The 11,072-nt window shown below is 42.1% G+C and overlaps 1 protein-coding gene across 3 annotated transcripts in view; it reads left to right on the top strand.

Moving 5' to 3' along the window:
• AKAP12 (A kinase (PRKA) anchor protein 12) overlaps positions 1-3,036 on the top strand; it is a 122,224-nt gene extending 119,188 nt beyond the window's left edge. For 2 of the 3 annotated variants that reach the window (XM_011943773.1, XM_011943776.1), the window contains one exon: positions 211-3,018. The gene's annotated coding sequence lies outside the window, so the exon portion shown is untranslated. Of the gene's footprint in view, positions 1-210 lie in introns of all 3 variants that reach the window. The other variant, XM_011943775.1, reaches the window with a different exon arrangement.
• Positions 3,037-11,072: the final 8,036 nt, after the last annotated feature.

Raw genomic sequence — 11,072 nt, 5'->3', positions numbered from 1 at the left:
GCCAGGATGGTCTCGAACTCCTGACCTCGTGATCCGCCCGTCTCGGCCTCCCAAAGTGCTGGGATTACAGGCTTGAGCCACCGCGCCCGGCCTGTTTCTTTAATGTAGTTAAACTATGGTATTATTAGGTCACTTTGACAACTATCCTGTTGTTAATAAATGAGAGAGAAAAAGGAGATTTTATTCATGCTGATTCTCCTCCTCCTACAGTTAAACTCATTGTCTATTTGGAAGACCAGAATGTGAAGACAAGTAGTAGAAGAAAATGAACGCTGCTGCTGAGACTGAAGACCAGTATTTCAGAACTTTGAGAATTGGAGAGCAGGCACATCAACTGATGTCATTTCCAGAGAGCCCCTGACAATCCTGAGGCTTCATCAGGAGCTAGAGCCGTTTAAACATTTCCTCTTCCCAAGGCCAACCTACTATTTTCCCTTGATAACCATATAAATTCTGATTTACGGTCCTGAATTCTTAACCTGGAACTGGAGTTGGCAATACCTAGTTCTACTTCTCAAACTGGAGTATCATTCTTTATGTATTTATATGTATGTTTTAAGTAATCCTCCTCCTGTATCTATTGTATATTTTTTTCTTAATGTTTAAGGAAATGTCCAGGATACTACATGCTTTTTGTATCACACAGTATATGACGGGGCATGTGCCATAGTGCAGCCTTGGGGAGCTTTAAGCCTCAGTTATAACCCGCGAAAAACAGAGCTTCCTAGAAGTAACATTCCTGATCAAGGTACAATTCTTTAAAATTCACTAATGATTGAGGTCCATATTTAGTGACACTCTGAAATTGGTCACTTTCCTATTACGCACGGTGTGCTAAAACTAAAAAGCATTTTGAAACATACAGAATGTTCTATTGCCATTGGGAACTTTTTCTTTCTAACCCAGTGGAGGTTAGAAAGAAGTTATATTCTGGTAGCAAATTAACTTTACATCCTTTTTCCTACTTGTTATGGTTGTTTGGACCGATAAGTATGCTTAATCCTGAGGCAAAGTAGTGAAATGTTTTATATGTTATGAAGAAAAGAATTGTTGTAAGTTTTTGATTCTACTCTTATATGCTGGACTGCATTCACACACAGCATGAAATAAGTCAGGTTCTTTACAAATGGTATTTTGATAGATACTGGATTGTGTTTGTGCCATATTTGTGCCATTCTTTTAAGAACAATGTTGCAACACATTGATTTGGATAAGTTGTGATTTGACGACTGATTTAAATAAAATATTTGCTTCACTTAGATTTGCTGGTTTTATTAGATACCAGGAAGCCTGGGATGTGTACCACATTAGAATGATGAAGATAATGATTGATAAGCTAGAACTTTCTGATGTAGTCATTACATGAAACCCCTTTTCACTGGTTTGAGTTGTGTGTTCAGAGGAAGCAATGGCAGAGATGCTTTTCCCGAAATAAACGAGTAGCTTTTCAGATTGACATTCTTGCTACAATTCTACCATCTGGTAGTTCCTGAAAATGTCAAATTTTTTTGTGTTAATATTTTTGGTTTCAAACAATAACAAATGTCTCTAGAAAGAAATTTTAAGAAGGCTTAATAGTAAAAATGCCTTTCCTGAAATACATCTTGGAAAATTTTTTAAACGTCAAAATGATGAGTCATGCTCATACATTAAGGGTTTGTTTTTTGTTTGTTTGTTTGTTTTTGAGACGGAATTTCGCTTTTGTTGCCCAGGCTGGAGTGCAATGGCACAATCTCAGCTCACCGCAACCTCCACTTCCCGGGTTCCAGTGATTCTCCTGCCTCAGCCTGCATTAAGGGTTTTGTCAGACACAAAGAACAGTGTCACTTATCTACTCTTGACATGTAGAACTGGCCTGGCATATAGCTTTCTAGATTTTACTCAAACTTGGTACTGCAGTTTGAGAATTTGAATTTTGACTGCCGATTAGCTGGAAAGCCTAGTTTTAATGGAAAGAAAGTTTGCTTTTAAAACTGAAAGTAGTTTCTTTTATGCTAACAAATCTAACTTCATACATAATTGGCCATATTAGTAAAACACCTCATGATAGCAGTGTATAGTCTTGTTTGTAGTTGGAAGTCATCTTTTAGGAGTTATTCTCAGATATATATAACAGCTACCCATGCATCATTATTAAAATCCCCAAATTCAAAGAACCTCTGAGATATATATATCCTCCTGGAGATATATATATATAATTTTTTGGTGGGGGGGCAACTGAGATTTAAATCCAAGTGCTGGTGTCTAGTTCTGAACATCAACTAAAGAGTTTTTGGAAATGACAGCAATTTATAACAAATTCATACTGCCTTCCTCTCTGGCAGGAAGACATTCTGTGCTGTTTTGAACAGATTAAAGATTTGTGTAGTTTGTGGGAAATTGATGTTTTTGTTTAAATTCCACCCGTGTTTGTCCTTTCCTACCACCTGTGGCCAGGTGCTCGCTGGCTGTCACAGTTGAGATTCCATGAGTAGCTGCTTCATGACTGCTTTTTGTACTATCTGGATGTGCCCAGAGTTACTTCTGTACAAGCTCTATATGTATGTCCATTGAGAACATTATTTTAACAAGAGGAACACCAACAGTAGCATGAAATACAATACTGTTTTATAATTCTAAAGCTGCTGTTAATTTATGAAGTACATAATCTAATGTAAACTGCAGAAGTCAGAGCAAGTGCCTACATTTTGTTATTTTTGGCATTACTACAGAGCCATGTACAATAGAAAGCAATGCAAGACTTGTAAACTCTCGCCACTTCTTGTAATATCAAATGTTCCCCCTCAGGTTATTTTGCTTATGGTACCCATGAGTTGCCTCTCTCTGTACATAGATAAATTGTTCCAATATTTTCCTTTGATGTTTGGAACTACAGATAGTCAACGGCTGGAAATACTAGTTTTCAACATAAGCTTCCAGCTTAGCAATTACCTCTAGTCGAAGACAATATTTGATTCCTAGTTCTGTTTGGGGCAAATTTTCATTTATCTAAATAAAATGCAATCTAATTAAATGCCATGGATTTTCTTTCTGTAATTTCACTGTGACTCAGTTTTGATTGCTTTTATCTGTTGTGATATTCATCATACATTTAAGCTCTGCTTTGAACTACTTAGCACCCTTTGTTCATAGAGCATCGTGAGAGTTTGGAATGAATGTATCTAGGATAGGCATGAATCCACAGAGATCTCTATTCATGATCAAAGGTCCTGGGCTCCTTTAATTAGAATCTCATTAATCTTCTAGCTGATCTCTGACTCCCCAATATAAAGTTTTATGTCCAGTTTTTGGATGGTCACACAAACCTCCTCTGAAATGCCAACCAGTAACCAGAACCAGAGTTAGAACCTCTTTCTCCAACTCTCTGAGAAAGGAAATGGACGCAGTTCAGGGATTCCCAGATAGTAGTAGCGCTTGGAACCCAAACACAAAATCAGTGACATATAAATTCAAATCTACATGACTATTTCTTTTTTTCTTTAACTTTTAAACATTTATTTTTATTTTGATTTCATATTTTGCAGAGATGGAGTCTGGCTCTGTCACCCAGGCTGGAATGCAGTGATGCCATCAGAGCTCAGTGTAACCTTGAACTCCTGGACTCAAGGGATCCTCCCATCTCCTGAGTAGCTGGGACTACGGGCATGTGCCACCATGAGATGGGGCCTTGTCATGTTGCCCAGGCTGGTCTCAAGCCCCTGACCTAAAACAGTCCTCCTGTCTTGGCCCCTCACAGTGTATTCTATTTTTTTATTTTGAAATCCGAGTCAAGAATAGAGAATTATATACATACATGTTTAATAGAGATGGGGTTTTGGTATGTTGCTCAGGCTGGTCTCAAACTCCTGGACTCAAGTGATCCGCCCACCTCAGCCTCGCAGAGTGCTTGGATTACAGGCATGTGCCACCACACCTGGCCCTATTGTTTTTTAAATCAGTCATACAAACTGTATTAATGTGTACCAAGGAGCCTTCAGAATGAGGACCCAAAAATGCAGGGGAAATTGTTCATTTTAATGCATAGGTTCAACAAAGTATGGATGTGGAGAAATATGATTGGACAAAAAGGCTATGATCTAATGCTAACAGACTTCATGGGGAAACCCAGCAAGGCCTGTCTGTCTAGATTCTTCTTGGTCTCTCAGCACGAATTCCTTCCTTCCCGGCATGGGGCGGGACGCTCTCTGGAATCGGAGACTTAGGACTTCAGTCAAACAACATGACTGCTCTTTTTTTTTCTTTTCTTTTTTTTTTTTTTTTTTGAGACAGAGTCTCACTCCGTCACCCAGGTTGGAGTGCAGTAGTGCAACTGAGGCTCACTGCAACCTCCGCCTCCCAGGTCCAAACAATTCTCATGCCTCAGCCTCCTGAGTAGCTGGGACTATAGGCGACCACTACTATGCCCAGCTAATTTTTGCATTTTTAGTAGAGATGGAGTTATGCCATGTTAGCCAAGCTAGTTTTGAACTCCTGGCGTCAACTGATCCATTCGCCACAGCCTCCCAAAGTGCTGGGATTAGAGGCATGAGCCACTGCACCCGGCCATGACTATTCATTTCTAATGAGATTCTGGAAATGGATCTGCTGGTCACAGACGACCTGGTACAACTTTGATACACATGCAAGCTTCTCCTAACAGATTGCTTATTGTCTCCAACCTATATAATTGGAATTAGGAAAATAAGCTGAGCCCTTCATTTAATATGAGAAAGCTGAGACTTTGAAGTGATAACACAGGTTTGGCTAAGCTAACGAGGGTTTGAAGATAGCATGGCGGTGAAAATAATCATGATTTGTTTATTTGAGAAAGGGTCTCACTCTGTCACCCAGGCTGGAGTGCAGTGATGTGATCATGGCTCACTGCAGCCTCCAGCTCCTTGGCTCAAGCAATCCTCCCACCTCGGGCTCTACAACACCCACAGGCGTGCCCCACCATGCCCGGAAAATTTTTTATATTTTGTAAAGACGGGGTCTCCCTATGTTGCCTAGGCTAGTGGTCTCCAACTCCTAGAGTCAAGCCATCCTCCTGCCTTAGCCTCCCAAAGTGTCGGGATTACAAGTGTGAGACATCTTTACTGTAGTATTACAGTTATGAGTGAGGTCATCTTGCAACTGTGCATATTCTTCTTCTATCACTTGTTGACATTAAAAGGTTTTTTTGTGTGTTTTTTTTGTTCTTTTTTTTGGGGGGGATGGAGTCTCACTCTGTCTCCCAGGCTAGAGTGCAGTGGCACAATCTCGGCTCACTGCAAGCTCTGCCTCCTGGGTTCACACCATTCTCCTGCCTCAGCCTCCCGAGTAGCGAGTAGCTGGGACTACAGGTGCCCGCCACCACGCCCAGCTAATTTTTTATAGTTTTAGTAGAGTGGGGTTTCACCATGTTAGCCAGGATGGTCTCGATCTCCTGATCTCGTGATCTGCCCACTTCGGCCTCCCAAAATGCTGGGATTACAGGTGTGAGCCACCCCGCCCGGTCGACATTAAAAGTTTTAACAGGAGAAGTGTAGTTTAACATGTAACCTTCAAGAGAGGCTTCACTAAGTGTAACCCCTATGTTTAGAGACCAGAGGTAGAGTAACAATTCCTAAATGATGAAATGAGGACCTCAGTGTAATGTGCCCACAAAAGAATATTGAGTACTAAAGCCCAGTGCTAATTCTTAACCCTGTGCTTTCTTTTTCTATTTGTTTCAACAATCTCAAATAACTAGGTATAAGTAATGAACAAAGAGGCAATACTCTAAATAAGGCTAATTTTAAAACCACATTGTGCTTGATCCTACTTATCCCTGTGAGCCTCGGAGGCTTACCTAATTCCCGGAAAAGCAGATGGGATTGCCTCTAGTATTTGAAATCTAAACATAACTAGGGTCCTTCTTAAAGACTATAGAAATGATACTGCAGAGATGGCCGGGGGGGCATTTCAAGATGTGAGATTTATCCTACAAAGTCATTGAAATAATTTATCAGGGAAAAGATGCAATCCTCCTACCGTAGTGATCCTCAGTGTTGGGCTAGTGAAACATCCCACTCTCCACCCCCGATGTGCTGCCACATGTCTGGTTACCACAATGGCTAGGGTGTTAGAGTATGTAATGAGTTACGGCCATAGATGTTTGACATCCTGCATGGCACAGAACAGCCCTGCGTGAGACAGATGTTTCTCCCTAAAATGTCAGTGGCATCTAGCTTGCAGAGAATTGAGGCCTGGAGGTTGAGAAGAGGTTAACTTACATACTGTTAGAATAATCCAGGCAACCTGGGTGTGGTGGGATGCACCTGTAGTCCCAGCTACGCAGGAGGCTGAGGTGGGAGGATCACTTGAGCCTAGGAGTTCGAGATCAGCCTAACCAACATAGGGAGACCCCGTCTCTAAAAAAAAAATAATAATAATACAATCAATAAAAGTTTTAAAAAAGAGAATAATCCAGACAAGAACTGACAATGGCCTATATTAAAGTAGGAGCAGTTTGGTTGGAGATCCGTGGGTGAGATCAACAGCTGTTAGGAGGCACACTGACAGGGCGTGATACCTGATTATCTGCTGTGGGAACTGTGGGGTGAAGAATGAAGTTTCCAGATTGCCAGCCTGGATATGGAGGCACATACTGACATGAGCGTGGGGCAATGTGAGAAGCCTAAGAGATAGAGATATCCAAGTGTCAGTGGAGTTGGCAGCTCAGTATACGGGTCTCACAAACAATTCGGGCCAGAGAGACATCAACAACTCTTTCGCCTTCTCTGGGTCCTTAGAAACACATAGAAGACAATCTACAAGATGCTTGCATCGTTTCTTAATATCTCATGTGCAAACTTCAGCTTGGTGACTGAGAAAGAGTTCACCTGCCCTGTCTCAGCCATTCCTCATTTCAGAATGTGTAACTAAAGACTGTACTTCACAAGATTTTCCCATTGTAAAAGTGCTTTATAAACGAAGAAGCAAAATGTACCGTAAAGCATTAATATTGGTAACTGCAAGAGAAAGACAGATTTTGATAAAACTTTCCTCCAGAAGCAACTTAGTGACTGCTGATGACTGCTACTGTCTCCCTGAATATTTTGGTAGATTCAGATGATGGGACTGATCTTCCTTAAAATTGCACAAGACAGCCGGGTGCGGTGGCTCACGCCAGTAATCCCAGCACTTTGGGAGGCCGAGGCGAGCGAATCACCTGAGATCAGGAGTTTGAGACCAGCCTGACCAACGTGGAGAAACCCTGTCTCTACTAAAAGTACAAAATTAGACAGGCGTGGTGGCGCATGCCTGTAATCCCAGCTCCTCGGGAGGCTGAGGCAGGAGAATCGCTAGAACCCGGGAGGCAGAGGTTGCAGTGAGCCGAGATCGCAGCATTGCACTCCAGCCTGGGCAAGAAGAGCAAAACTCTGTTTCAAAAAAAAATTGCCCAATTCTACATTGTATTCAGACATGCTCTCATTTAGAAGCTAAAGTCCACTTTGTGTGTGAGGCACATTTCTTTCCTCTCCCTGTTGCCTTTTGGGCATTTGTTGCCTGCTAGCACATCTCCAGAGGGAAGGAGAGACAAGTTGGGAGGAGGGACTGGAGTTGGGAAGGGATCAAACCTGCATTCTCTTCCAGATCACTCCTGTCTCCCCAGGTTGTGTATGTTTCCGTATCTTGGCTCTCTCTGGCTGGCTGCCTTCAGACCTTTGCTTATGGGTATCTCTTATCTAACTGGAAAGAGACAAAAATTCTTTAGTCCATTTTCATTTGTTAAAAAAAAAGACAGAAAAAAAAATAGAGGCTGGGCGCGGTGGCTCAAGGCTGGGCGCGGTGGCTCAAGCCTGTAATCCCAGCACTTTGGGAGGCCGAGACGGGCGGATCACGAGGTCAGGAGATCGAGACCATCCTGGCTAACATGGTGAAACCCCGTCTCTATTAAAAAATACAAAAAAAATACTAGCCGGGCAAGGTGGCGGGTGCCTGTAGTCCCAGCTACTCGGGAGGCTGAGGCAGGAGAATGGTGTGAACCCGGGAGCAGGAGCTTGCAGTGAGCTGAGATTGCACCACTGCACCCCAGCCTGAGTGACAGAGCGAGACTCCGTCTCAAAAAAAAAAAAAAAAAAAAAATAGAAATGGCAAAACGCTAAGAAAAGTTTCTTACACAGTGTGATGGTAGCAGAAAGGGCCCTGGAATTGGGAAGCCTGAACTCTGTAATTACTACTAAGAAGCCGTGTGAAGGTCAGGCACCGTGGCTCAGCCTGTAATCCCAGCACTGTGCCAAGGCGGGAGGATCACCTGAGCTCAGGAGTTCGAGGCCAGCCTAGGCAATATAGTGAGACCCTGTCTCTACAAAAAATGAAAAAAAAAAAGAAAAAAAAAAACCGCTGGGTGTGGTGGGGTGTACCTGTAGTCCCAGCCACTCTGGAGGCTGAGGCAGGAGGAGCATTTGAGCCTAAGGGGGTCAAGGCTGCAGTGAACCCATGTTCACACTACTGCACAGAGTGAGACCCTGTCTGAAAAAAATAAAGTTGTATGATTTTGGCAAATTACCTAATATCATTTCATCTTTTTCATCAGGATCCTTGTCTTCCTTATAATAAGGAAGAGCATACAGGTGACCTCTTTAAAAATAATTTAGGGTATTTGTTACTTTCCACTACATTTTATTCTGTATTGACAGATTATGAAGGCATTGAGAACGAAGACAGGGAGGTTCAGAATAAATCCCAGAGCTTCCCACATACACACACTTCTTCTAAGGATCCACACACAGATCTGCACCTTGCCCACATCTCATTAAGGAGCACCTTGCTACAAAAGAGGAATCATGCCACAATCGGCACAAATCCCCTCATAGCCCTTCATGAGCTCCTTTGCTTATTAGAATTCTGAGAAGCAAGTAGAGCCAAGAGAGGGGAGTTGCATCATACTAGAAGCGATCTAGTCACACTGTGCTGTTCAAAGTATGGCTTCCGGCATCAGCACCACCCAGGAATCTGTTGGAAATTCTTGGCCCTACACTACACCCACTGAATGAGACATTGTAGGGGCAGGGCTGGCTATCTGTTTCATCAAGCCCTCTGGGAGATTCTGTTGCACTGAAGTTTGAGGACCATTGTGGTAATATAAAGCTATAAAAAGGCTATAATAAGTGAATTTCCTTAATGACAAAATAAAGAGGTTAACAGGTAAAAACGTTTTTCCGTTCCCTTTTCCTCTGCCACCATTGCTTCTAGCTCATAGAAATGCTTGCATATTTGGGAAAATATTTTTTCCTTTTTAGTATAATTTGGACAAAACTAGATCTAAAGCCAAACACAAGAAAGTAGGCCAGATGAACAAGAAAAGCCATGCCTTACACTTTTTGCCCAGAACTTCCTTTTTTTTTGCAAAATGAAAGGCTTGTCAATTGCACAAGGCAATTGCCTTTCTTTCTTTTTATTTCTCTCTCTTTTTTTTTTTTGAAACAGGGTCTCACTATGTTGCCCAGGCTAGTCTCAAATTCCTGGGCTCAAGTGATCTCTCCACCTTGGCCTCCCAAAGTGCTAGGATAACAGACATGAGCCACCGCGCCTGGCCACGGGATCTGTTAATTTCCTAGTACTGCTCAAACCTTATATATTAGGTGTTAATAACATTGGGAAGTAATAGAAAAGTTATTTAGCCTCTCTGGGCCTCAGTTTTCTCATCTAAAAAAACAGGAGACATGTTTGACAGGACTCTTAGGAGTCAGTGAGGCCGGGTGCATGCGGTGGCTCATGCCTGTAATCACAGCAATTTGGGAGGCTGAGGCGGGTAAATCACTTGAGGCCAGAAGTTTGAGACCAGCCTGGCCAACATGGCGAAACCCTTCCTCTACTGAAAATACAAAAATTAGCCCGGCATTGCGGTACACGCCTGTAATCCTAGCTACCCCAGAGGCTGAGGCATGAGAATCGCTTAAAACCAGAAGGTGGAGTTTGCAGTGAGCTGAGATTGCACCACTGCACTCTAGTCTGGGCAACAAAGCAAGATTCTGCCTAAAAAAAAAAAAAAATGGAGTAAATGAGAGCACATAGCAGGCATAGCAGGCAGACACCCAATACGATCTCTGCCTTCTCTCCCATTCAGCCTTTCAGTTGACAGTGCATTCTTCACAAGGATCCATCTTCCCAACAGCAAGGGAATTTCAGCAGGGTGGGTATTGCACATTTTCCAGAGAATATCATAAGCTTGATTCATACATTGAATAACTTTTTTATGTTCAGAAATATTTTGATCTGCCTGAGAACAAAACCAAATAATATAATTTCATCCTTGTCCATTTTTTTCACACTAAAAATTGTCACAGCCTAGTTTTGATCTTATTTAGAGATCTGTTAATAGTTCAGTCAATATTCTTACTGTTATGTTAAAGGAGCTAGTTCTAGAAAAGGCAGATTAATTAATCTGTATCTTTAGATAATCAACTTTTCATTTGTTTAAAGACTTCTAACCTTAAATCTTGCTTTCCTGCAAATGCTGTAGAGCAATTCATTGCTCTAGATCAAAATGGAGGAATAAAACGAAGGAAAAATCAATTTAAATATTTGGAGTGTTCTGAAATTTGTCATGAAGATGCAAATGTCAACTTGAGAACAAGTTGCATTCTATTACAATAAACTACATTCTACCTACAAATAATTTTTTTTATTTTAGACAGGGTCTTGCTCTGTCACCCAGGCTGGAGCATAGTGGCACAGTCTCAGCTCCCTGCAATCTCTGCCTCCTGGGTTCAAGTGATTTTCATGAATCAGCCTCCTGAGTAGCTGGGATTCCAGGTGCATGCCACCACATCTGGCTAATTTTTGTATTTTCAGTAAAGATGGAATTTCACCATGTTGGCCAGGCTGGTCTTGAACTTCTGACTTCAAGTGATCCGCCAGCCTTGGCCTCCCAAAGTCTTGGCATTACAGGAATGAGCCACCATGCACAGCCTACAAATAATTTTGTCTTAGAATTCACTCCTAGTGAACAGTGAAAACAGGGCTTCCCCTTTCCCATCATAATCCCCAGCCAAATTGCAGGAGGAGGTACCCCGTATGTATCACCCCCTCCAACCATTTTTCCTTCTTAAGAGCCTATATCTTTT

This window comes from Colobus angolensis, unplaced genomic scaffold (assembly GCF_000951035.1).
Source record: "Colobus angolensis palliatus isolate OR3802 unplaced genomic scaffold, Cang.pa_1.0 Scaffold221, whole genome shotgun sequence".
Lineage (NCBI taxonomy): Eukaryota > Metazoa > Chordata > Mammalia > Primates > Cercopithecidae > Colobus > Colobus angolensis.
The sequence above is the reverse complement of the archived record's forward strand: the minus strand, read 5'-3'. Positions and strand labels throughout refer to the sequence as shown.